This window comes from Anopheles merus, chromosome 3R, assembly GCF_017562075.2.
Source record: "Anopheles merus strain MAF chromosome 3R, AmerM5.1, whole genome shotgun sequence".
NCBI lineage: Eukaryota > Metazoa > Arthropoda > Insecta > Diptera > Culicidae > Anopheles > Anopheles merus.
This window is the reverse complement of record NC_054084.1, coordinates 48767318-48789933: the sequence shown is the minus strand read 5'-3', so window position 1 is coordinate 48789933 and position 22616 is coordinate 48767318. Positions and strand designations below refer to the sequence as shown.

At 44.9% G+C, this 22616-nt stretch overlaps 2 long non-coding RNA genes across 2 annotated transcripts in view; both read left to right on the top strand.

Moving 5' to 3' along the window:
* Positions 1-895: 895 nt before the first annotated feature.
* Positions 896-1364, top strand: LOC121596801. The gene is made up of 2 exons (XR_006005326.1): positions 896-1029; positions 1204-1364. It is a non-coding gene; the product is annotated as an uncharacterized LOC121596801 (long non-coding RNA).
* A 967-nt stretch (positions 1365-2331) lies between these two features.
* Positions 2332-22616, top strand: part of LOC121595470 — a 49252-nt gene continuing 28967 nt past the window's right edge. The window contains exons 1-2 of the long non-coding RNA XR_006005171.1: positions 2332-2465; positions 20778-21311. This is a non-coding gene — a long non-coding RNA (uncharacterized LOC121595470). The remainder of the gene's footprint in view (positions 2466-20777; positions 21312-22616) is intronic.

The following is a 22616-nucleotide window of genomic DNA, read 5'->3' as shown; positions in this document are numbered from 1 at the left end:
TACCATTAACATTTATAGACATTTCGGTAGATTTTGTCGAAAGAAAAACGATGGTAATGTTGGGTGTGTGTGTGCCCATGTGCTGTTTGTTTCTATTAGGTGTGCAAAATGTTAACGGTAATCGATGCCAAAGCAAGCAAAGACATTATACACAACGTTTCGTGTCGATAGATCAATGGCAAGAAAGATTGGAAATTCTATTTATTCACTGAGAAAGTTCCGCATCTCTTCATTTAAAAAATCGCCGAACTTTGCTATGAACACTGAAAAACGATTATTAATGCTTTAAAAAAGCATTCAAATGAATATAAATGACATATGTGCTTATTGATAATACATATTTTCATCTGAAAAGAGAAAATAATTCGTAAACAAGAAATAGACGTAGTCGAAATTAAAAATCCGCGATGTGAGAGGCTCTTTAACACCTTTTGAAATGTACGTATTGCAATGAAAAAAAAACGAATGAATTCTTATTTTCTAAGACGGAATGGTTTCACATTTAGTGTTACCAATATTATCGTACAATTAGAATTTGCCCCGCGTTTTGAAACTATAAATGATCCCTTAAAAACGCGTTGAACGAGTTTGACACCCTTGCTGCTGTACAACAACACACCTAACGGAAGAAAGCTTGAAAGCTCATTTGCTAGAAGAAACACAGAAAAGCATACCCTACTAGCAAAGAGAATGTAAAAGTGTGCGTCTTTCAGGCGAGGGGCATGTAGAAGCAGGGAGAGACGGCTGGAAATACGCGGAATTGCTAGGAGGCGAGAGCGTGTTTTGCTTTCTACACAGTTTTCGCACTTACACAATCACACATGTGTGAATGTGTGCGTTCACTTTCAGCCTGCGCGCTCAGTTTGGTTTTCTCGCAGCGGCTTGCTGGTGTCGGTGTCTCGCTCGCACTAGTGCAGCGAGTGTTCCTCGTGCGTTCCCTTTCTTGCTACCACACAAAATCGTCAGTACAGTTCAAGCCTTCGCAGCGTGAGGCCGCGCGCGTTTTAGCCTAAGTCCCGGGCGCTCGATGTAATTTGAAGTGAAGTGTTGAAGTTTTATTTATTTCAATTCACATTATTACGGCCTCGGTCGTATTTTCAAGTGTTGAAGTGTTGTGCGCATTGAAATAAAGCAGCGTTAATCTTTCATAATTCAACATGAATATGTAAATTATGCTGCTTTATTTCAATGCTTTTTTTACAGTATTCAACATACACAACATACAGGCAGTAAGGCGGGTGCTTGAAGTGACGATTTTTTTATTATTTATAATAAAAAATATGTGTGGTTTTGTGGCAAGATTGTGGTTAGCGATGTGTGGAACTGTGCCTTAAGTTTCAATAAAGTGTTAAAATATCAACCGAGCTTGATGTGTTTAAGTTTTATTTCGATGCATGCGATTTTATTACGCTGCAAATCAAAGTGAACGAAAGCGCACAGCGCACAACGCGCAACGAAAGAAACGAGGGGGAGGGGGTGTCCAGCGCTACGCGCAAAGTGCGGCAACAGCGCAGCGCACACCGAAAGAAACGCGCGCGAGGGGGTGTCCGGCGCAACGCGCAAATTCGGCAACAGCGCAGCGCAAACCGAAAGAAACGGGAGAGAGGGGGAACAGCTGATCCGCGCATCCAGCGCATCGCGAGAGGAAAGAAACGGGAGGGAGGGGGTATCAGCTGATCAGCTGTTTTGTATCGCGAGAGCGCCCCGTGTAATTTGAAGGCAAGCGAGAGAGCGCTGCGCGCGCTTGCTCTCAATTCGGAAAAAAATCACTGCCGCTCGACTATGGCGGACAATACAAATTCGACCGAACCCCTTCTCCCTGTTTCTACATGCCCCTCGCCTGTAAATTTAACTCTCTTTGCCTGTCGGGTAACCCTCAACATTGATGTTCACACGCACACATGCACAGTGTAAAAAACAGTTTTCCAGCTGTTCGACAAAGAGAGCCATTCGAAGGTGAGATAATTCTCTCGCTCTTTTGCAAAACTATCTATCTCTCTCATTCTCTCAGTTCCGGGCCTATCGTCAAATGGAAATGGGCTATTCCATGCTAGTCGAGATATGCCTTCGTTCGAGAAATAAAAGAATTTTGCTCAGTAAGTGGTTAGCATTTTTTCTTTCACTGAATTTTTGGCTAGGTTATTGTAACTGGCACGATGTGCATTTTTTAGACTCATAACATTACATCAACCAATGATTATCCACACGTGGTTGGAACTGTTTTCACTGTTGGTCCATTTCCATTTCTCGATTGCCTCTCTACGACAAGCAGTTCGGAATATCGCCGCGCAAGTCTCCCGTGTGGCAAAGCGGCACGGAGGTGGCACAAGCTTCTCTTCTGGTTCCAACCAGCTGAAGGGTTTGCGATGCACGCTCGTCCGAGGCAGCTTTTTCCGTTCAGGTTTGTGCTGACGTTCGCCGGCGTTTTCAGTTCGTTCGTGTAAAGAGGTCGTGTCCCATTCCTGGTGAGTGTCGTCTCGTCGTTGTGCGTTTAGAGCATATTGTTTCCGATTGCTTCGCTCGGTGCACAGCAGACAGCCAGGTTGGCGGTCGTGATCGTGTTTCGAAGGAGGGGTTGTGTTACAGAAGTGCAAAAATTGTTCCAGTGTGCAGTGTAGTGCAATACATCTGCTGTGGCTCTGTGCCTGTGGAGTTGTTGTTCTTGTTGTTGTTGTTGCGTATAGCTATCAGAAAGGTAAAACGAAAACTCTTGGCTGCCTTGGATTGGAATGTGATTGATAGGGCCGGATGTGTGTTTGTATATATATATATATATATATATATATATATATATATATATATATATATATATATATATATATATATATATATATATATGTGTGTGTGTGTGTGCGTCATGGTTAGCTGTGTGTGTGTAAAACCATCCTAAGTAGGGATTTTCATATGGTTTTGTTCTTTCTTCTGTGAATTGAGAGTAAGAGGAAGCATTAAAAAAAAGCGTTGAGCAATGAGTGAAACCTGGTTGTGCTAATGCATGTTGGTGTGCATTTTAAAGATAAAAAACAAACATTAATCAGCTGAAAAGTGCATAAGGGATTTGCATTTTTGATAAGAAGTATGTTGTTAAAGCTGAAGAACAACAGTGAAACGACCGAAGTACCAATAAGAAATTGATTAAAAAAAAAAGGATGTGAAGGTAAGGAAGGAAGACGGGTAGGGGTAAATGCAATTCCACCCAATGTTTCCTGCACTGGCACGGTTGGCTTCGACCTTACAAGCTTGTTAGATATAATGATAACAGCACCAGCATCTCCTTCTCTCGTACAGCGAAACGGTGCGAGCGAGAGAGCGGGAGAGCCAGAACATAATGGCCAGGGAGTAATACCCACAGGAAAATGAGCATGCCGGCATATTATTTATTGCATGGGTTCAGGGCTCGCGATGGTCGGATGGTATGGAACCGCCAGGGGCCAAGGAAAGGGAATATGGGCGAAGCGTTGGCTTTGGTGTACACCCACCACGGAATATGGCACAGCGGGCCCACGCGGGCCACGCGAGTCCTGAAAGTACCTACTTTCCTTTCGTTGCTGCATTACAAGCAACAGCGATGGGGTGGCCTGCTTTTGCCCGTCGGTTCGATTTGCCTCTCTCGCCCTGCCCACTGCTTCGCCTGGACCGGTGCTACGCTGACCGGAGAAGCCGGAGATTGGAGAAGTTTGTCCCACTTTCTTTCTCTCCATCGCTCGCTTGCCTGGGCGCGACGGGAAGGTTTTGGTTTTCTTTCGCTTATTTTGTGCTTCGACCGCTCTTCGACGGTGTTTGCTAGCAGGTCGGATTTTATGTTTGTGGGTTTGTGCACTATTAAGAGCGGGACGACTGCGACTGTCCGTGCTGGTCGTCCCCACTGCCCGGAGGCCTACCGTTCGAGCGCTATCGAGTGAGTTTGCGTTGCTGAGTCGCCAATTTGTCCTTCGCTAGCAACACACGTGCTCCTAGTAGGCCTTGCAGTTTACGTGCAATAATTTGATCTTCTTGCAGCGTTTTTTTCTCCCTTCCGTTTGATGAACATGTCAATGGCCATATGCAGTGCAAGTAGCGCGCACAATCATTGATGGCGAGGCCAGAAAGTGGCTACAGCAAAATTGTGCGCCTCGCCGTCCAAGGGCAAGCGGCGCGTATGCAAATCTCCTATTGGATTAATGCTGTGTTCGATGCAGCCAGAAGGTCAAGGCTTACGGGTTTGATCAACCGCGGGCGATCAAAGGTTTGAGGAACAGCTAATTTTGTCACCAGTGTATCGGTGTGGTATGGATTATGTGTGCATTTGAATCGAATTTAGACGAGTGCAGGTTTAATTTGGTGATTAATTTGCGTTTAACTTTTGTGTGCCTTTTTAGAGGTGTCTGTCCTGCGAATATAACAACACACCTTTAGCAATTTTTACCCACCAGGTTTAACTTTGTTCTATCTGGTAATTATATATTTGGGCCAGCGCTAAAGCATAACCAGATACACAAACACACCGATTCCACACGCCGCTGAGGTGAAACTTTTATTATGCAAACAAATCAATAGTTTGTTGGTGGTTTATGTTTTGCTTCGCCGTAGCGTCGTACTTCCGCCATCATCGCTTACACGTTCTAGGTGGTATCACCACGATCACGAGGAAATGCTGTTGGTTTTTGCCAATCGACCACGCTTGCAAATGCACTTGAACTACTGGCCTCATTTGGCCGTTGTGTGTGCTCTATGTGTTCGTTTTGCGGTACGGAAGAAGGAGCTATTTTAGGGTTCGCTCGTAGACGACTCGCTGTTATCCGAGATCGGGTCTCGATTCCCATCTTTTCCCTTTCAGGCTTCGTTGATAGATCGGTGCAGTTTCCCGTTGAAGCTCAAGTCACACAGAAACAATGGGCAAAAGGCAAGTATATTTAACTATCTGAAGTATTTTTTGTCTGCGCTTCCTGAATTGCCTGGCCCACAGAACTGAACAATCGGTTAATTAGCGCCAAATCTTCCCCCACCTTCCCAACATCATTGTGTTGACCATCAAATGCAGTCCAGCATAAACGTGCTAAATGCTTTGGCTAAGTAGAAAGCTATATTCGCAGCCTCTGCCAACAGCTAGCCAGCCAGCCAGCCCTATTGCACCACTTTGTGGGTGCAGACGTTGTTTGGGTGTTTCGATGGATATCCGCCATGGCAAATGGTAGGCTGTACTGCTGTTTTGCTAACAAACCAAAATGCTCCCAAATGTCACGTTCGAGGTGAAAGTGATCCATTCCAGAAAAGTAAGCTTTCGCTCGTTCGTATGCCGTATGCTGGGCTAGGGGTAAGGTTCAAAGGTTAGATTGATAATAAAAAAATGTGCGCTTCAAGGCGCTCACTAAGTGAGATAACCATTGAAAGTAAAGCACGACCTGCTTTCCCTTGGCTCGCGATTTGGTTTAGGAAAGTGTTTACTGTATCGTTTGGTATGAACGACATTGAAAGTCGCTAAAGCTTGGATCGATTAGAAATGGGACACTTTGTTTCGGAGATAATGCCGATGTCTATGGAAATAAACATCCTTTTATGCTTTCATGGCTGCATCTTAAATACTATAAATACTTGGTACCTCAGGATTAAGAGGAACTATCAGAAGTTAACACAAACAACACTACCGAAAATTCACAACAAAACTATATTTTACAAAAAAAACTAGTGTTGGTCATTGTTTCAGTAGAGAAAACTGTCACCTCTAATCAGCAAATTGACTTAAATATGAGTTTAACATACTTATTATGTTGGCCAAATGCATCCAATATTCAATAGCCAAGCCATGTACATAACCGTTCTCAAAAGAAAAACTAAAAAGTGTTAAAGTCTTAATGGAGTCCAACTTCTGATTTAATTGATAAATTGAGCAAACTATCCCAATATCGACTAAATCAGATCCTTTGAACAAACTCTGCATACATTGTCAAGATGAAAGATTAACTGAACTTTTTGGTCAAACCCACGATCATGAAATTGAAAAATAGAGACCCAAGCTGCTTTCCTCTTCTGTTTGGCGTAAAGATCTATGCGGTCATGCCGGTATATAAGACTTTCCACAAGAATTAGTTGTACCATGCCTTCGGATTAGTATGTCCTTGCTACTAGGACACGGTTCATTTGAGGCTTGAACCCTTGACGGGCATATTATTGAGTCATGTGAGTTGTCTACTGTACCACGGGATTCTCGGGGCAACCCAAAAATTATATGCAACATATTAAAAAAAACATATTAAAACCATAGTCTAATGAATCACACTAGGTAATCGTACTAGAAGGCAAACCGAAAAGAAAAGGTACCGAGAGATAAGCAAGCAATGGTTGTCACAAGCGCAAGAGTGTGAGTAGTGAACTCGTGCTGGCTAGTCCAGATCGGCAACAGTGGGTCCTGTTTGACCTTTGTAGCCTGAAAGAATGCTAATCTCTTACTGGTTTTTACTGGAATGTTTGGGAATTGGAAGGATGATTGTTTAAAATAGCATATGAGCAGCCAATATCAGTCAAAGACGATTGCGTTCACATGCACATGTTCACCTACATTAACAACTGTGTAGCCTTAAACAACAGGCTGCGTTGTGGTTTTTATTAAATGTTATTTAAAGAGCTTTAACAAGATCGAATGTTAAATCATAATTACTTTTAAGCTGTGAATGGCACGGTATTTAACAAATTTGAAGCGACCAATGAGATGTTCCGTCGCAATGGCTGCATATTTAATTATGCTTAACGTTAAAAATGGGGGGGATGTTTCAATTTGATGTGATGACACATTCCACTCAAATGCCTTGGCGCACAAGGCACAAGACTTTACATTTCAATGTCTTGGGTTTGGGTTTTTTTACATAACGCACTACACAAATTGGGTACACTATACATAACGCCATACACAAATGCCTCATTGTGGCAATGAACATTGAATTAAACAACTTCATATACTTCCTATTGAAGGCCCCACACCTAGGAAAGTGGTTGGAGAAATGGATGGAGATAATTTAACCTTCTTAAAGACAATTATTTAGTTCAGCACAAAGTTCATCTTCTGCGGTTACATTCGTATCGGTAGTAGCTGCATACTAGTCGAACGATTTGGAATCCGTTTGTAAAGTTTCGGCAACGGTCAAGAAACCTTGACATTACGGGAACGAATGTTAAAAAAAGACAAACAAAACTCGTCGCTCATCAGACACGACGACCAGCAATCGCACGAAGTGAAAGGAAATTCATAAATTGGTGTCTGTTTGAGAATGTGTGGCGTGGATTTATTTATGGTTTAGTTGATTTGTGTAGTTTTTGTACAAACTTTAGGCAACTATTGAACAGAAACGGTTTTCATGTGTTTACAAAAATGCTGTCCTGTTTCACTGGAACAGTTCTAATCATTGTCTTCAAAGTCCTAATTGGCCCCTATACCATGAGAACATTGGATCATTTTGTGGACAAAAGGGAAGATTCAATTCATGTGAGGGGAAGTAATCAATTAACTTTGGTATCAGGTGGTATGAAATATTCATGAAAAGCATCGTGAGCCATTCGATGTTATTAAAAGATTTAGCGCCGAAGCTAATAGACAAGCTCCTTTAAAACTTCGACAACATTCATCGATCGTAAAGACAGTATAGTACGACCTCTACTGACAGTATAGTTCAACGCGTTCCACAGTCGATTGATACCCAAAGGGATCCTTATTAGCACTGACGCCGCCCTCCCCCGTGCTTGTCCGTTCGTCCTTTGCCAATTTAGTGTACACTTCGCATATTGTACGCATGTACTCGTTTACAGTGTGCATGTGTTTGTGCATTTGTTTTGCCCTACTGGCCGTATAAGTGACCGTAGCGACCCAAATTACGATCCGCTCTGTCCGCACCCTCGGTAAAACTACGGGCTTTGCAGCGGAGGGATGTGTCTTTACTGCCTTTCACTTTTGCGACCCGGCCGGCTGTCGGTTGCGGTGCAATTTGCGATGTACTGTCACCGACGTCACTGGCAGCCATGCGGTGTGCGGTGGTTACTTCGGTCGGGAGCGGTCAGAAGGGTCAGTACCTTCCAGTAGAGCGGTGGGACCGATGCGAGATGGCCCAATTTTCGCTTTCGTTTACGGTATGGTTTCGTCCGAAATAAGAGCTCGGATGTTGATTGCATCACTAGCCCCTAACCGCGTACTGTACGATATGAGATGGCTTATCGGTAAGATTTTTCTCCCGTGGAAGCAACATCGGTTGTAGGTTTTCGTTCATAGAATCAGTTTAATTCGAAACGATAGTTTTGCGCGCAGTTTAGTTTTAAAGGTGAACCTACAACCTAAGCTAAACGTTGTTTTAATGTAAAGGCGTCACTCACATTTCACCGCAACTCAGTTCAGTGGGCGTACGGGACCGGATTAGAATTTGCTTGTGGTGGCCCTCGTTTATACTAGGAACTCGTTCTGCGAGTTACCTTTTTGTACGGTTGGTGGGGGCTAAACGGCAACAGCAACATATTTGATTGCGTGTCGGTTCGCTGTGCCAAATGGCATTTGCGCAAATAGTTGACGGCAGTTCTTGCGCGCTTGCATACTTCCATAGATGGCTTTTAATGGATTGCGTGAGAAGACACTGAAATGGATCGTTTGGCAATATTTGTGGCTTTGCTGGAAGTAGTACTACAGTAGCGGGTTGGAAATATTTTACCCGTAAAATGTGCGTTTCTAGTGGTTTGGGAACCAGCAACGAATGGAAACTTACTCTAAATACTAAGCTTGTAGTCTTAAAACTGTCAGTGAATTGTAAGGCGTTTGAATACGTTTTGAATTTGCCCTGCATTCTGCATGCTTTGGTGCATTTATTATTCCCACTGTGCACTGCCTTTCGTTATGATATCACGGTCAATGCACAATGGCAGTGCCCTCGATCAGCTAACGAAGGGTTAATTTATTCGCGCTGCAAAGAGATGATTCACCGAGTGAAGATGCTTATGAATACATACCATCAACAGAAGCACTGACCTTGCCGCATTATTACGGATGACTACTGCTAAGGACGCATAAGCATGACCACTTTGTATGGTTGTGTATGTGTCAACAGGAGTGACACTGGGGAGAAGAATTTAGCTCAATGTTTCCTAATACTTCACATTGTCGGCTTATTCATATCTCACTATCTATAAAAATAAGTATGAAATTTTTTGCTTAAATCACGTAACATACACATCAACAACACTAATCAATGAAACCAAATACGCTTTTGTGATATTACAATTAGTTGCAAATGCATATTCAATTATTCAAAAATGCGGATATGATAAGTTAATTATCTCGCTATATTTCATCCTTGTCAGTCAGTTGATCTGATCCGAATAAAACCATCGAGAGGCGTGTCTCTCAGTATAGGAAAACGGTTTCCGGCACGTTTCGGAACCACGTGTGTGTTTTGAATTGAAGAATGTCAAGGACGTCAACCATCCGACGACGCCGGAAAAGGAAGCTGAATTGATTTAAATACAAATTTAGAAAGATTCCGACACATGTTGGGTCTGATATATTTTTTTTAATTTGATAATGCCGGTTATGAATTGAAAAATTTCCAACTAATTAGCTTTGCTGGATCAATTCCAATTAAATTGCAATGGACAATCGAATGGATCATTGAACATGATCCGAAATACATGAAACAACCAATACGCTGGAGAAATACGAAAGGACGAACAAGACAAAGCGTATCGAGAGGTGATCCTTCGTTGTAGACAAATGGTCAGGTTGGTAATAGAACCATGTCGAGTATAGTACAGTCGACACGTCTATCGTTGGGCTAAATATGAATCGCGAATCTAATAGTGCTCCATGTTTCCTAGGTGGCCCTTCATATATTCTATATTTATCTCATATTTAAGCTTAGTTTATCACTTTGCCTTTTCAAATGAAACTCTATAAGTATTTTTGTTAATAGAATTTGGCTCTTTTGGATGTAAAATTTGCCGACCACTGGGCTCTTATTCATTCACTATTTGTGAGGAATCTGTGTCATTTGTGCTTTCTCAACAGGGGTGCAATACTGGTATGCTATTCAGAGGCAATACTAAAAAGCTCCACGAAAGTAGAGACACGTTGCGTTAAGCTTCGTGTGAAGGTAGTTGCGATTGATATAGCTGCGTTGAGCAATTTCTAAAGCCTCAAGCTGCGTTCAAAGATCGATCAAGAAGTTGTACGCAATGGAGGTCCACCGGGTCGATAAACATCAATGATCTTGCATCTACCCGGTTGCTGCCCGGACGAGTGCCCAGTACCGATCGTGTATAGTAGAACGTGACACAAATTCTCGGCCCCACCAATGCGGTGCAAGCGCTTGTGCAAGCAAGCCACCGTAGCGAAACAAGCGTCTTGTAAAATTGGCAATCGGTTTCCTCTCGAATCTCCGCACCAGCCATGGATTGGGCCGATGTTACAGTAAGACTTAGAAAGACGAGAAAGGAAGGAGACGGTCGTACAGCATGGACATGCGATCGGAACAAGTTTTCGATAGCCTTTTGCCAATCCCTTTGCTCCCCAACCCTTACTTGCGACGGCAAAGATGAGATGAAATGCTGTAGTGGGGATGCTGGGTGCGAGCTTGCTTGTGGCCACCACACCGGTTCTAAAAGTAACTCGCTCCAAGAAGCAACGCGCCCCCGAACCGAAGCGTTCACTCGTCTGACACCAAATCCTGCAGACGAATTTCGTCACGAAGCGTACGATCGCAACGCACTGCCACTACTGTGACGCGTTTGGAGCTTTTGTGACCGAGCGGCAACGCCAACCTGCCGGACTAGGTGCATGATCTTCAACGAGAGCTGCACTCGTGTGTGGTTTCGGCTGTGGGGAGAGCCGTTTTCGAGAGTCAACTGCACTTCGTCACTGCACCAAGTCGCTGAACCGAGCGCGTACTGACCCACTCGTAATCGCGCGGCAAGGGAGAAAGACGTGTCCACCGAGCTGCTTACTGGCAATTGTCGGTGCGCCACGCTCGATAACTGGGTCACGGTGGCGCTCGAATCAGTGGCGGCCACACACTGTTGGTGACTTCGTTTAGAATTATGCATCGGCGGCTGGATGTACCGGACGATGTACCGGTGGGTGGCTGGCACTGTGTGCAATCGCCACTTAACGGAGGACTCGGGCAGTGTGCGATGGAGGAGGCGCGTAATGCGTGCAGCGTAGTGGTTTGATTACAAATTGAGATTTCATTGGTCAATTGCGTTAACGATACGCAGAATGTTGGGTGGTGTACGAGCTAGTCCTTCCTCTCGCAGCGCAGCAATGAATTGCAATCAAGCTTAAGTTTCAGTAATTTGCAAACACGATAATACAAAAATCTTCTTTACTTACCTTAAGTAAGCCATCGCATTACTTCTATCATTGTACCAAAGATTGACATTTTTTTTTTACAATTGCTGATGTGGCAGAAAAAAATGTGCGCTGAACCAGTTGGTGCAGCGAAAGTAGGTTAAGTAGGAGTGTTTGTACAACGAAACGAGGCATGTTTTTGTAACCTCAGGGGCACGAAGTCTGGCGATCTTTGCTTTACTGGAACGTCTGCTTCCCAAGTAGGTGACATCGAAACGTTGAGTCATTGAGCAGATCAAAACACGCTAATGAGCGGGGTAACTGTTTTCTTATTTTCTCGATGAAAGGCTTCATTGCGTACATGGGTGCATTCGCACACACAGCATAATAGAAAGCCAGGAATTAAATAAAGTCGTTATAAATTAATATATTATTTAGAATATTCCATGTTCATTAAGATATGTTCAGGTGTGGTTTGAACTATTGTTTCATGAATCCTTCGTTGAGATTAATTCATATCTTCAGCGATGAGGGATTCATACATCTTAAAAATTACAAATACATACATACATTACATTACATTACATACATTACATACAAATTTCTAAAGATTCAATCATGAATGTTTATAGATTTATGATTTTCTAGATATTGAATTTACGCGAACACGTGCCACAGTGCTCTCTGGAACCCACATACGACTTCAATCTGATGCTGGCTATTGTTAGTGCGATTCCGACTTCAGCAAAATCGGAATCACTAGTTCCGCCCGGTGATGAAGTCGTCTGGAGTAGGAGTCGTGTGAAGAAGGCTGGAGATAAGCAGAGTCGGAATCGCCCGTAGTTCGAGTCGTCCAGACTTGTCGGAAGTTAGCAGGTGTCGGATTCGGAGATGAAATGCCTTACCAAAAAACATTGAAACGGCCGACTCCGGTGGACTTCAGACGGCCCCGACACCGGTCAACTACAGACGGCGTCGATTGTGACTCGGCCGAAATCGAAGTCGTCCGAAGTCGGACTCGTCCGAAGTTTCCAAATAGCTCCGGATAATGATGGACCGACCTACCTTCCGGAGTTGGTTCCACAATGTTAGCAAAAATACGGAGTCGACTGCGATTCGGCTCCTAACTCCTACATAAGGTGAGGGATTCACGGATTCAGGGATTATCACGTACATTGGGGATATCAAAACTTTTGAGTGTGCTGACCACGTTGGTTGAAAAAACTTGATTTAGAGATATTGCTGTGTTATTTATAACCAATTAATGATTGTTCAAATTTCAGTTGAAAACAAAAAAAAAAACAAATAATTAAACACAACGTTCCTTGTGAAAATGAAATTTCGTTGAAAAGAAGATTTCACTAACAGGAGCTTTTTGAACATGTTATTTCTCTAATTCAATGCTACTAGCATTGTCGGTGTTGGTATGATTAATCCTCACTGATCGGACTGGTTTTTAATCAGAAACTAGTATACCCAAAAACAGGATAGCCGCATTGAAGGTACGGTTCATTCGAGATTAGAAACAATGACGGGCTCGTAATTCATTAAACCAAGCACTAGTAGCTACCTTCATTCAATAAAATTTCGTCGGGCCCACGTCATTTCAATCCTGCCAAGCAAATGTGTCATTCCATGCGCTAGAATACGGTCAGTAGAAGCTAAAATTGGGTGAAAAAATGTTACCCCTCGTCAGGTTAATCGAAAACCTTCACTCAGCAGATGCGAAACACTTGATGCTGTGTCGCATAGGTGCTACTGTTGGAGGCAAAAATTAGTATGCCGCGATGTCAATGTCAACACGTTCACGCGATCGCAAATAGCAACGGAGACGATCGCGAGCTCCGAGTCAAACCGCGCTCGTTGCGTTATACGTTTTGGGGTTGGTTTCCTTGAGATTGAAGTTCAGTCATAAATCGGTATTTACGCACACAACCACATATCATCTGAAAAACATGACTGGCCCAGTCGGGCATACACATACAGTCAGTAATAATGCTCCGTCGGTGGGTAGGTTCCGTTTGTGCTCGGCGGAAACTCGCCACCCCACCTTGTGACACACTGCTAATGTAACGCAAGGCGTGCGTTCGCATTGCGTACGAAAGAATTATCTGCGTTCTGTTCGTTGTTCCGAGTCGTTTGTTTCAAACACAAACGTCGTTAGGCATACTCAAATGATCGCTTTGGCAGAAGTTTGTATGCTGGTGCACACACTTTTCGAAAGCTTTGCGACAAATTGGTGTGCCGATAGTCCCAAGCAATGCTAGGACGAAAGGTACGCCGGCGAGCTTGGATAGGCGCACAATTGACAATTACCAACACATTGCATATCCCGCCGGATGGGCTGGATGGACTCACCTGCCGGGGTGGAGAGGTGGTGGGTACAAACATCATCACGCTTTTAAGTACGTGCCTAACGGGGACTCGGGCTGTCGTTGGGTGGAACCCGAGGCAGGGCTAGTATAGTGTGTGTGCGCGTGCGTGTGTGTGTGTGTGTGTGTGTGTGGTGTGTGTGTGTGTGTGTGTGTGTGTGGTGTGTGTGTGTGTGTGTGTGTGTGTGTGTGTGTGTGTGTGTGTGTGTGTGTGTGTGTGTGTGTGGTGTGTGTGTGTGTGTGTGTGTGTGTGTGTGTGTGTGTGTGTGTGTGTGTGTGTGTGTGTGTGTGTGTGTGTGTGTGGTGTGTGTGTGTGTGTGTGTGTGTGTGTGTGTGTGTGTGTGTGTGTGTGTGGTGTGTGTGTGTGTGTGTGTGTGTGTGTGTGTGTGTGTGTGTGTGTGTGTGTGTGTGTGTGTGTGGTGTGTGTGTGTGTGTGTGTGGCGTGGAGGTTAGTGTATTATGGACACATAGTCACAACACTTCACCCAGCAGCGCGTTCTGGTGGTGGCCTTGTCAAAGCGCTAAGTTGTCATTTTTCAAGCCAACACGGCTGAAAGTGTCACGTTTCCTGCCTCATCCTCCGATTTTCGCACGCCACCCGGCTTCTGCGGCGAATTGAGTTAGTCTCTCGTTTTGTAAAAAGGTAGCATTACCTCTTTCAATGCTTGCCGAATGCTCACACAGTTGCACTACCCAGTGGGCCTACACAATTAACCTTCCTCCAGCGTGAGCCGCGCTTGCCCGGGGCAGTTTCATCTTGGCTGTGAATCACTTCTTACTTTGCAATATAATGGTGGACAAGCCTTTTTATTTTCAGTCGGATTCTTCCAAATTGTATTGAGTCTTTGGACTTTTAATCATGAGGTATGTTTTTTGGTGCAACTTCAACAACTTCAGCACTTTGGTTCCTGCTGTTATGTTATGTTATGAAGAGAGCTTTGCTTTGTTTTTGTTTCACAAATATATCGGATGAAACGAGAATTTTTATCCGACAAACTTAATATCATAAACAACAAATGTATCGTGTTTTGGAAGAATATTTGTAAGAATAGCTGTAATTTCTCCGATTAACAAAGAGCGTATATGCTGTCAATCTAAAAAGCTTTGTGTAGAGTGCCATCATATGTTGATAGGCTTCTCGCGCGGTATCTCGCGCATTGGCTATGTTTGAGTAAGCTTTCGTAGAATGTTTAAAGTAAGACGGCTTCGACCTACTTTTTTCAGACAGAACCCCTGCTTAAAGAACGTTGGATAGGGCTCTCTATGTGTATGTCTTGTACACAACTAAACAAGATGCAGTGGGATGGACTGCCACTGCTTGCCAGTCTTACTCTTGCAAACGGATATGTCGACGTGTGGTGTGGTGGCGATCGTTCATTTTCAAGCGCTCGATCGAATCGAAATCGAAAAATAACGGCATTTCCTGCTTGATCGATAGGTTGATTAGAATTTTAAGACTCAATGGTGATATAACGGGAAATGCATGCGAGCGAAAATGAACGTACGAATGTACGAATGGGACGCAAGTGAGAAACACACTCCGATGGAGGTGCGGTCGGTGTAGCTAGGGGAGCAGCTAAACAAAGTGCAACTGAAACGCGGAAGAGGCCCGTATCTCAATTGGACAAGTGTTGCACGGGCGGATTTGCATAGCCTTCGGTTGAATCAGGTGCCAGCAGCAGCAGCAGCAGCAGCAGCAGCTTTAGCTGAACAGTATACTGCATTGTTTGGCCAACCGCCATCCGTCACTGGGAGACTCGTCGGTGGAAATGTAATAACCACGAAAGCCTCCACCCGGTCCGTGGCGCTGGGCTGTTTACTTCTTGGTGGCTGAAGCGTGCCTTGGAATTACACAAAACTTATGCGCGATTTTCCTGCTTCCGCTTTTGCTTTCTGTATCTTGTAGGCAAGAAGCCCTGGGCTTCAGGTCGTCGCAGTCGTGTTAGTGGAATCCGGGAGGGAGGAAACGACAGGGAAGGGAAAGAAACAGTGCACAGTGTTGATGATTTTTTATTGTTATTTTGTGTGTATTTACCACAATGTTGGAATCATTGTACACCGAGTCTGTGTCTAACGACTTGGAAGGTAGTTGCCAATTGCATGTGATATAATCCACCGCAGTGATGGAGCTGTAGATGAAGGGAACAGTATTAAAACGAGAATCTTTTTATGTTGTATCTTTTATTTCAGTTAACATAGATTAAAATAAGGAGGTAAGATACGGTAAGAATGAAAGCCCTCGCTTTGAATCTTTACTTGTAACAACCGCCCTGCATGGTCATAGCGAACGAGACGAGTTATTTGCGCAGCTTGCTTCGTGCCACAATGTCTCGGAATTCATTCAACTCGTGAAAATGAGCGGAAACACCATCCCAGCGTCGGCTGGATGCACCTAGCAGCACTGATAAGACGCAGTACTGCATCCCGCACTGCACTCAAAATGTAGTGCGTTACTGATAAGCACGGCAAAGAAGATTTTGCCCGCTTTCTTTCGGTGGTGCCTCTCGCCACTTCACGCTCCACAACTCACCCCAGAACGGCAAACCCATCCCCCCATATCAGGTGCGTGGCCAATGACTTGTGGCGATTGCACTCGTACCGCACAGCAAACGAATGGCAAAAAAACTATGCCAAATGGTGCTTGTAAACGACTTCAGAAAGCAGAAATCCGTAGCATGAGAGGGCTGAATTCCCGTTGAACGAGATTGAAGCGCTGCTTAGGGTGGGAGAGAATGGAGCTTTCCCGGCGATGTAGCGGTGATCGCAAACTTGTTAGAAAGGGGATCGGATCGGTTTCGGTCGAGTGCTAATTGTTCTGGCCGGAGGTCGTAGTCGCTCGTGTCACCTGAGCACGGCACCATCGATGCACCTCAACAAGAACGAGACAACCGCAGCGGACCTGGCAGCGGACAGCACTAGAACATACACGCATCAAGTTTGGCGAGCAGCTCGCTCTCAGCTGCTGCCACGGCTGTTGCTCCGTTGCCGGGCTACGTGATGCGTTTGTAGTTGTGTGATGGGGCGGCTGCTAGATCGTTTGCACAAGATCGTATGGGTCTGGCTCGCGCACACTAGGGTGGTAGGAGGTTGTCTGGGCCTGAGCACCGAGCACCGTCCGCGCGATCAGTTTTGTTTTCCATTCTGAAGTGTAATGATCGCATTCGCGTAAAAACTTCCGCAGCTTTTAAGCAGCTCCAGTGAAGACGAAGAACGCCCGGCTCTCGTAGCAGTGCTGCTTCGTGCTATAGGTGGTGTTCCTGTCGTTGATGTTGTAGTAGTAGTTGGTGTTGTTAGTTAGAAGCTCGTGCAGCAGTTACAATCTTGACCGTTGCGTTAAGTGGAGGAAGCACTCGACGTGATATGGCAGACAGAATAAATGATGCGAGCGAATTGTGACGTTGCGTTTCTGGATAGATCGCCGAAAGGGTTTGCATGAGTAGAGCGCCCTCATAGACGCAATCGCTTTGCATGATCGAACAACGGGAATTGAACAGTGTGTGTGGTAGTCGTGGTCTGCTCATTCCAGCTGGTTCGATAGACAGAAATGATGACTGATCCAACTGGTTTGTTAGATTCGGGGCGGTGTCGATTGCGCCTGGACCGCTTTTTGTTGTGGGAATACGAATTTCTGAAGGTTATGAACCGCTGCTTCAAGGATTCCGACTGCGGATTTCGTACGACTTTCGTAGCCGCAGCGTAGAGCTATAAATGTGCACCACAGACACAGCGACTCAGAGTCACAGTCGTTATCGTCGTCCGTTTGGGTTCGCGTTGTGACATATGTAGACTGGTGTGCCGAAATCATGACCTTCCCGATGGTCAAGTCTTATCGATGCTCTGTCGAATCGATGACAATAAAAGATCCAACATTTTCTACACCTGAACGATCATTTGGTTGTGCGATTGGTACTCTGTCCCCAGTCGATCACTTCGCTATCGTAATCAAACGGTGGCAAGCGAAGCGAATACTTGGCGTTGACCGTAAAGCTTTCCAAATGCGATCGCTATTTCAATCGAGGTGCTGAAATACGTGGATGGTTTCAGAGTAAAGCACACAGAGATGCTGGATCGTTTGCGCAGTATTGTCTTTTTGCACTAGAGATTTGTGTGTCAGCAGCTTCATCGAGTTGACAAATGCTAATTGATGTGCTATCATCAACAACGGCAGTGTTTTGAGCTGGGAAAATCCAACCTGCTGTTATCGTTAGCAACATAGCAAGAACAGTTACCTGTTTTGGGAGAAAAGGCGAATGCCTAACTGGTTTACAGCTGCCAATCAACATGTAGAGATGTGGTGGCTACCATATTTGCTCAGTTTGGTTGGTACAACCGCTGACCTAATGGGGTTTGTCGCGAACGAGCAGCTAGTAGCTGCACATGGGTTCAGTTTATTAGCGCGAAGGACGTTTGGAGAAGTTAATACATTGGCACTCTGGTACTAGCTTTTGAGGCACTTAGCATTTCAAGAGCCGTGGAAAACAGTGTTGTTGTGTGCTATTTGTGACATAAGACTATAGTGTACCATCGTCCTTGACCATGAACATCACAATCCCTTGATGGCATGACTCCGTCGCCGGTCCCCTAATCGATGGTGGAGGTCCTAACAACAGCGTCGACGTAATGTGAATGCCGTCCAGCAAACACAAGCCGAATTTTATGGATCAGCATTTCGGTCGCTGCTAAGATGGACCAGAAAAACTTGATTTGAAGTGTTGCCGTGTCCGCTATAGCGCTGGTTGGTGGTAGAACGTTCAAAAATCATTTAAAAACTTATACACCGTTCTGTGCCGAGTTCCGTCTGCTTGTTTGACCGGGTTGCTTACCTTGGAAGGCGTTTCTGAACGAATGCGTCCACGATTGATTGCAGCACTTGAAGGCGGAACCCAAGGGGTGGGGTGGGCATTCGTATCCATTCGCTGGCCGAAATGGCCCGTGAAGACGTGAGCTGCTGTGTGGCGGACGTTTTTGGAGACGGTTTGAATAATGCAAGGTTAAGGTTAGGGTTTGCTCAGGCTGTTGAAGGACTGCTTCGTCATTAAGTGGCAGTCGGTAAGTGCGTAACGCGAGGGATCTAATTGTGGCCCTGCGGGTGCAATAGGATAGATGCGTATCACTATACGCACACCGCACCTTGACTTACTTTTTCTTGTCGCTGCTGTTTTGCGACTCACCCATCAGCTTGCTGAAGGTGTTGCCCAGAGGGACTGATGGGGTAAACGTACGGGCTACCCGAATCCTTACCGATGGTGACCGGCCCCGGATGACGAGAATCATCGATTGCCACTGCCCTCAAGTGAATGTATATTTTATTGTGCAAACAACCTTACCCATATCCTTCGGCAGCATTGAAGCCAAGGCACAGCAACAGTGACCAACTGAAGCAACTTGTTCTCGTTCTATCGCCAAGCAGGCTCGCAATGTTTGTCCGGTGTTTGTGTGTGTAAGTGGTGTGTGGTTTAGGTCATCGTGGACAAGGTGCGTAGTGCCACTTGGGTGATGCGGGTTTTTTTCTATTGCCTCAACCGCTGTGACCATTTTTCCTTGGAGAAACTGTGAGGGTTAAAGTTAATCAGAACGATGTCTGTAAAGCAATGCTCCTTGACGGGTGGGCTTAGAAGCAGAAGGCAGGTGTCACTCGGTCAGGTGCCGGGGCCTAGCAGTTGGTCGTCCAGCCATTGATCCCAGATCCGTGCCGCCAACAGTAGGCAGTGGAGGAGCTTGATAATTAATATGAATTTTTAATGCAACCAATGAGCCGGACACGCTGTGTGTGTGTGTGGATGTTTTGTTATTTTTCTCTGGTCTCGTGCTACTATTGCAACTATCGCACCCCTTTGTCATGTGCTTTGTGAACGATTCGCGCGCGTGTCTATATTAATATAGTGCTTTTATTTCCTTTCGTGCCATTAATTCTTGTACTGTTGTTTGTACTGGCGACCTTTCGATTTCCGTAGTGTTCTAGCGATCGAGCCATCGGCGCAGGCGGCAACACACACTCCTCGTAGCTGACACATGAGAGTGCCAAAGCTGTTGTAAGAGGCAAAATATATAGGAATTGGAAGACTGGAGTGGTAGGAAAAACAAAATACTTGATCGGTCGAATCAGCCCGGGAACAGATCGTGTTTGCTTTATGCTAGTCCAAGCATTTACTTGACCGTGAAACTTCATGCGAACGAACGTGTGTATAGGTGTGTGCATTTTTGTATATGTGTGAGTTTATATGCATACTTATTGCAACGAAGCAGTGGGAATAAAAAAAAACATGCAACATAAGCACTTTGTTGCGATTTATGTGTAAAGTGGACGACATAGAGCTTTGAGTTGCTAATTGAAAGTAAGAAGCATATTCGTCACTCCGATGCTTCCAGAAGCTCTCACACATAGTTTGAATGAAAAACAATTGCCAAATAAGAGTGCAACTTAACTAAGATAACGCTGTGATCGTGAATGATGTTGCTGTGAAGGATGGTTTCGATTGGGATGATTTAAATACTACAGCGTTACATGTGTTCCTTAGAGTGTTATCAAACTAGTTAGTCGTTTTCAAGCACAAAGGAACGATTGATTCGAACAAAGTCGAGTAAATCAATAAAAAAGTGGTTTCGAAATAGGTCCACTTTTTGCTTGAATTGGGAATGTGAGGGTATGTGTGTGTGTGTGTGCTTATGAATGTGTGTATGAATGTTGTATAAAAAGAGTGGTTGTAGATCAGTGACGGAGTTGGAACTGTATCGTCAGTGTAAAAACGTTGCGTGAAACGCGATACACGGCCAAGCAAGAAAAGGTAAAGAAGGAAGTAAAGCAAAATTTTGCAGTCATCCCACACACCGATCGGACCCTGATCGTGAATCCAAGGAGCCGTGGCTTCCTTGCTCTATTTACCTAGCCTGGCTAGCCGCTAGTGACGTGCGAGATCCGCAAATAAGTGTTTAGGTAAAGTTGTGCCGGTTGCCTGCTCGAGCCGGTCGAACCAACTGGACCAGCATCGCACGGGATCCCTCTATCAACGAGTGTCAATTGTTAACAGCGCGTTGTTTGTAGTGTCTGCAAGGTACCAAGCTGCGCAAGAGTGATCGTTAATTTGGTGGTTCGTTTTTTTTATGTTTTGTTACAGTATCTCATGCAGTTCGTACGTGAAAAGCTAGTGAGAAAGCGGATAAACGCAGTGCGATTGTCGCGTGCAGAAACTTTGGTGTGAAAATGGTTAACCCTGCCATTTCGGCATCCAAGTGAGCGTGTGTTGCCGGTAGTGTGTGCCATTTGTCTCTGGTCTGGTGTTGAGCAAGCGTAAAGTGAGTGGCTGTAGTGGTTCGTGTGCGTCTTTGTTCTATTTTGTGTCAGGTTCCCCAAGAGTGCAGCAACCGCCAGCCCTGCTTGGTTTGAAAAGATTGAAAACGAAATAACGAAACGCAAGGCAAAACACGAGCAAAGCAGCGGAGCTATAGTTACAGAAGATTGGAGAGTAAATTTAGGCCGACGTACAGTTTATCAGTCGGTATTTGGGAAAACAACGTAAAAACAAACACAAACAAGATTGCTCCAGTTTATGTTTGCAAACATACACACTCACACAGCTGGATGATAGTCGTGGCGTCCTGAGCTTAGAAGTGATATATGGATTATTAAACGTATGCATCAAACGAGTAAGGTAAGACTTGTATGTATGTTAGCACTTATGCGATTGGATTTGAAAGCAAATGGTCCTCGCTAGGATACAAATAATGACACGATTTTTCGCATAATTCCTTATTCGAAGTACGAACGTGTATGTGTCAATGTATAGGTTGGGGAAGGATTAATGTACTTTGAATAATCTCCATACAGTTCCATATGTGTACAAAGTTGCACGTTCAAGTTTCACGTTCATAAATAACTTCACGTACAAGCATATCCTAAATCCTGTTCTAAACTGAACATATTTAAGTGATTTCCATGAATGCGACTAATTGGGGAAGGTTAAACTCGGCAAGCATTAGCGTACGGTAGTATATCCTCGCATAATGAAGCATTTTTGTTTTGCATGAACCGAATGGAAGGTCCTTGACAGCTGCCGGTAGCGGTATCTCGGTAGATTGACGTAGTAACCATAATGGATCGGTGGCTGGAATACGACTTCCCGTTGACTGTGCGTATCGCCCGGGTATATCGCATACTAATACGTAAACAAAGTTGAACCCCAATGTGCTCTCTCGCATATGCCGACCTATAAGTGTTGGTTGTGAGCTAGAGGACACGACACGAAAACTGGTTTTTGGAGAACTAGTAGAAGTGTTCGATGGTCAGATCAGGGGTTAACTCCTACTCCGGATTTACTTGCAAAACGGGACCGATGCTTGATCTATGTTTTGTGTTTATAAAACGTGTTTAAAATCCTCGCTACGCTGAAATGGAAGAGCAGCAACCAACCCGTCCTCGCGGAGAGGTGGCCGGGCAGGATCGCTGAGATCGGTGGATCGGTGGTGCGGGCTATACTAGGGGTGTTGGGTTCCCCGTTTCCTTCGGAGCTGGATGGACCAGTTTTTGAACGCCTGTCATTTGCTCCATCTTCCCGTATATTTGTGCTCGTAGAACGGGCAACGGCGCAAGAGCGAACTTGCTTGCTAGTCGATTGCTGTGACGCACAACTGTTGGCGCTGAGGTAGCCGCGGAACAGGGCGCAACCGTGCGCTTGGCACACAAGGCACTAGGCACAAGGAAGAGAATGTGTAAGAAGATCCATGCATTATTTATGAGATGGAATTGTGCACGGCGGATGATCAATGGTAGGACGTGGAAAGTGTAGCGATACTGTAGGTCAAAGCCAGGATAGTGTTGATGACCAGGAATCTAGCGATCTGGTCGTTGGCTTCAGTATGAATGGTTAGTAATTATTTTCGCCCTCTTAATGAGCACTCGCTTTATTGGACCGTGTGTCGAGGCTTCAAATGAAGAGTGCCAACCGGACGGACAGACC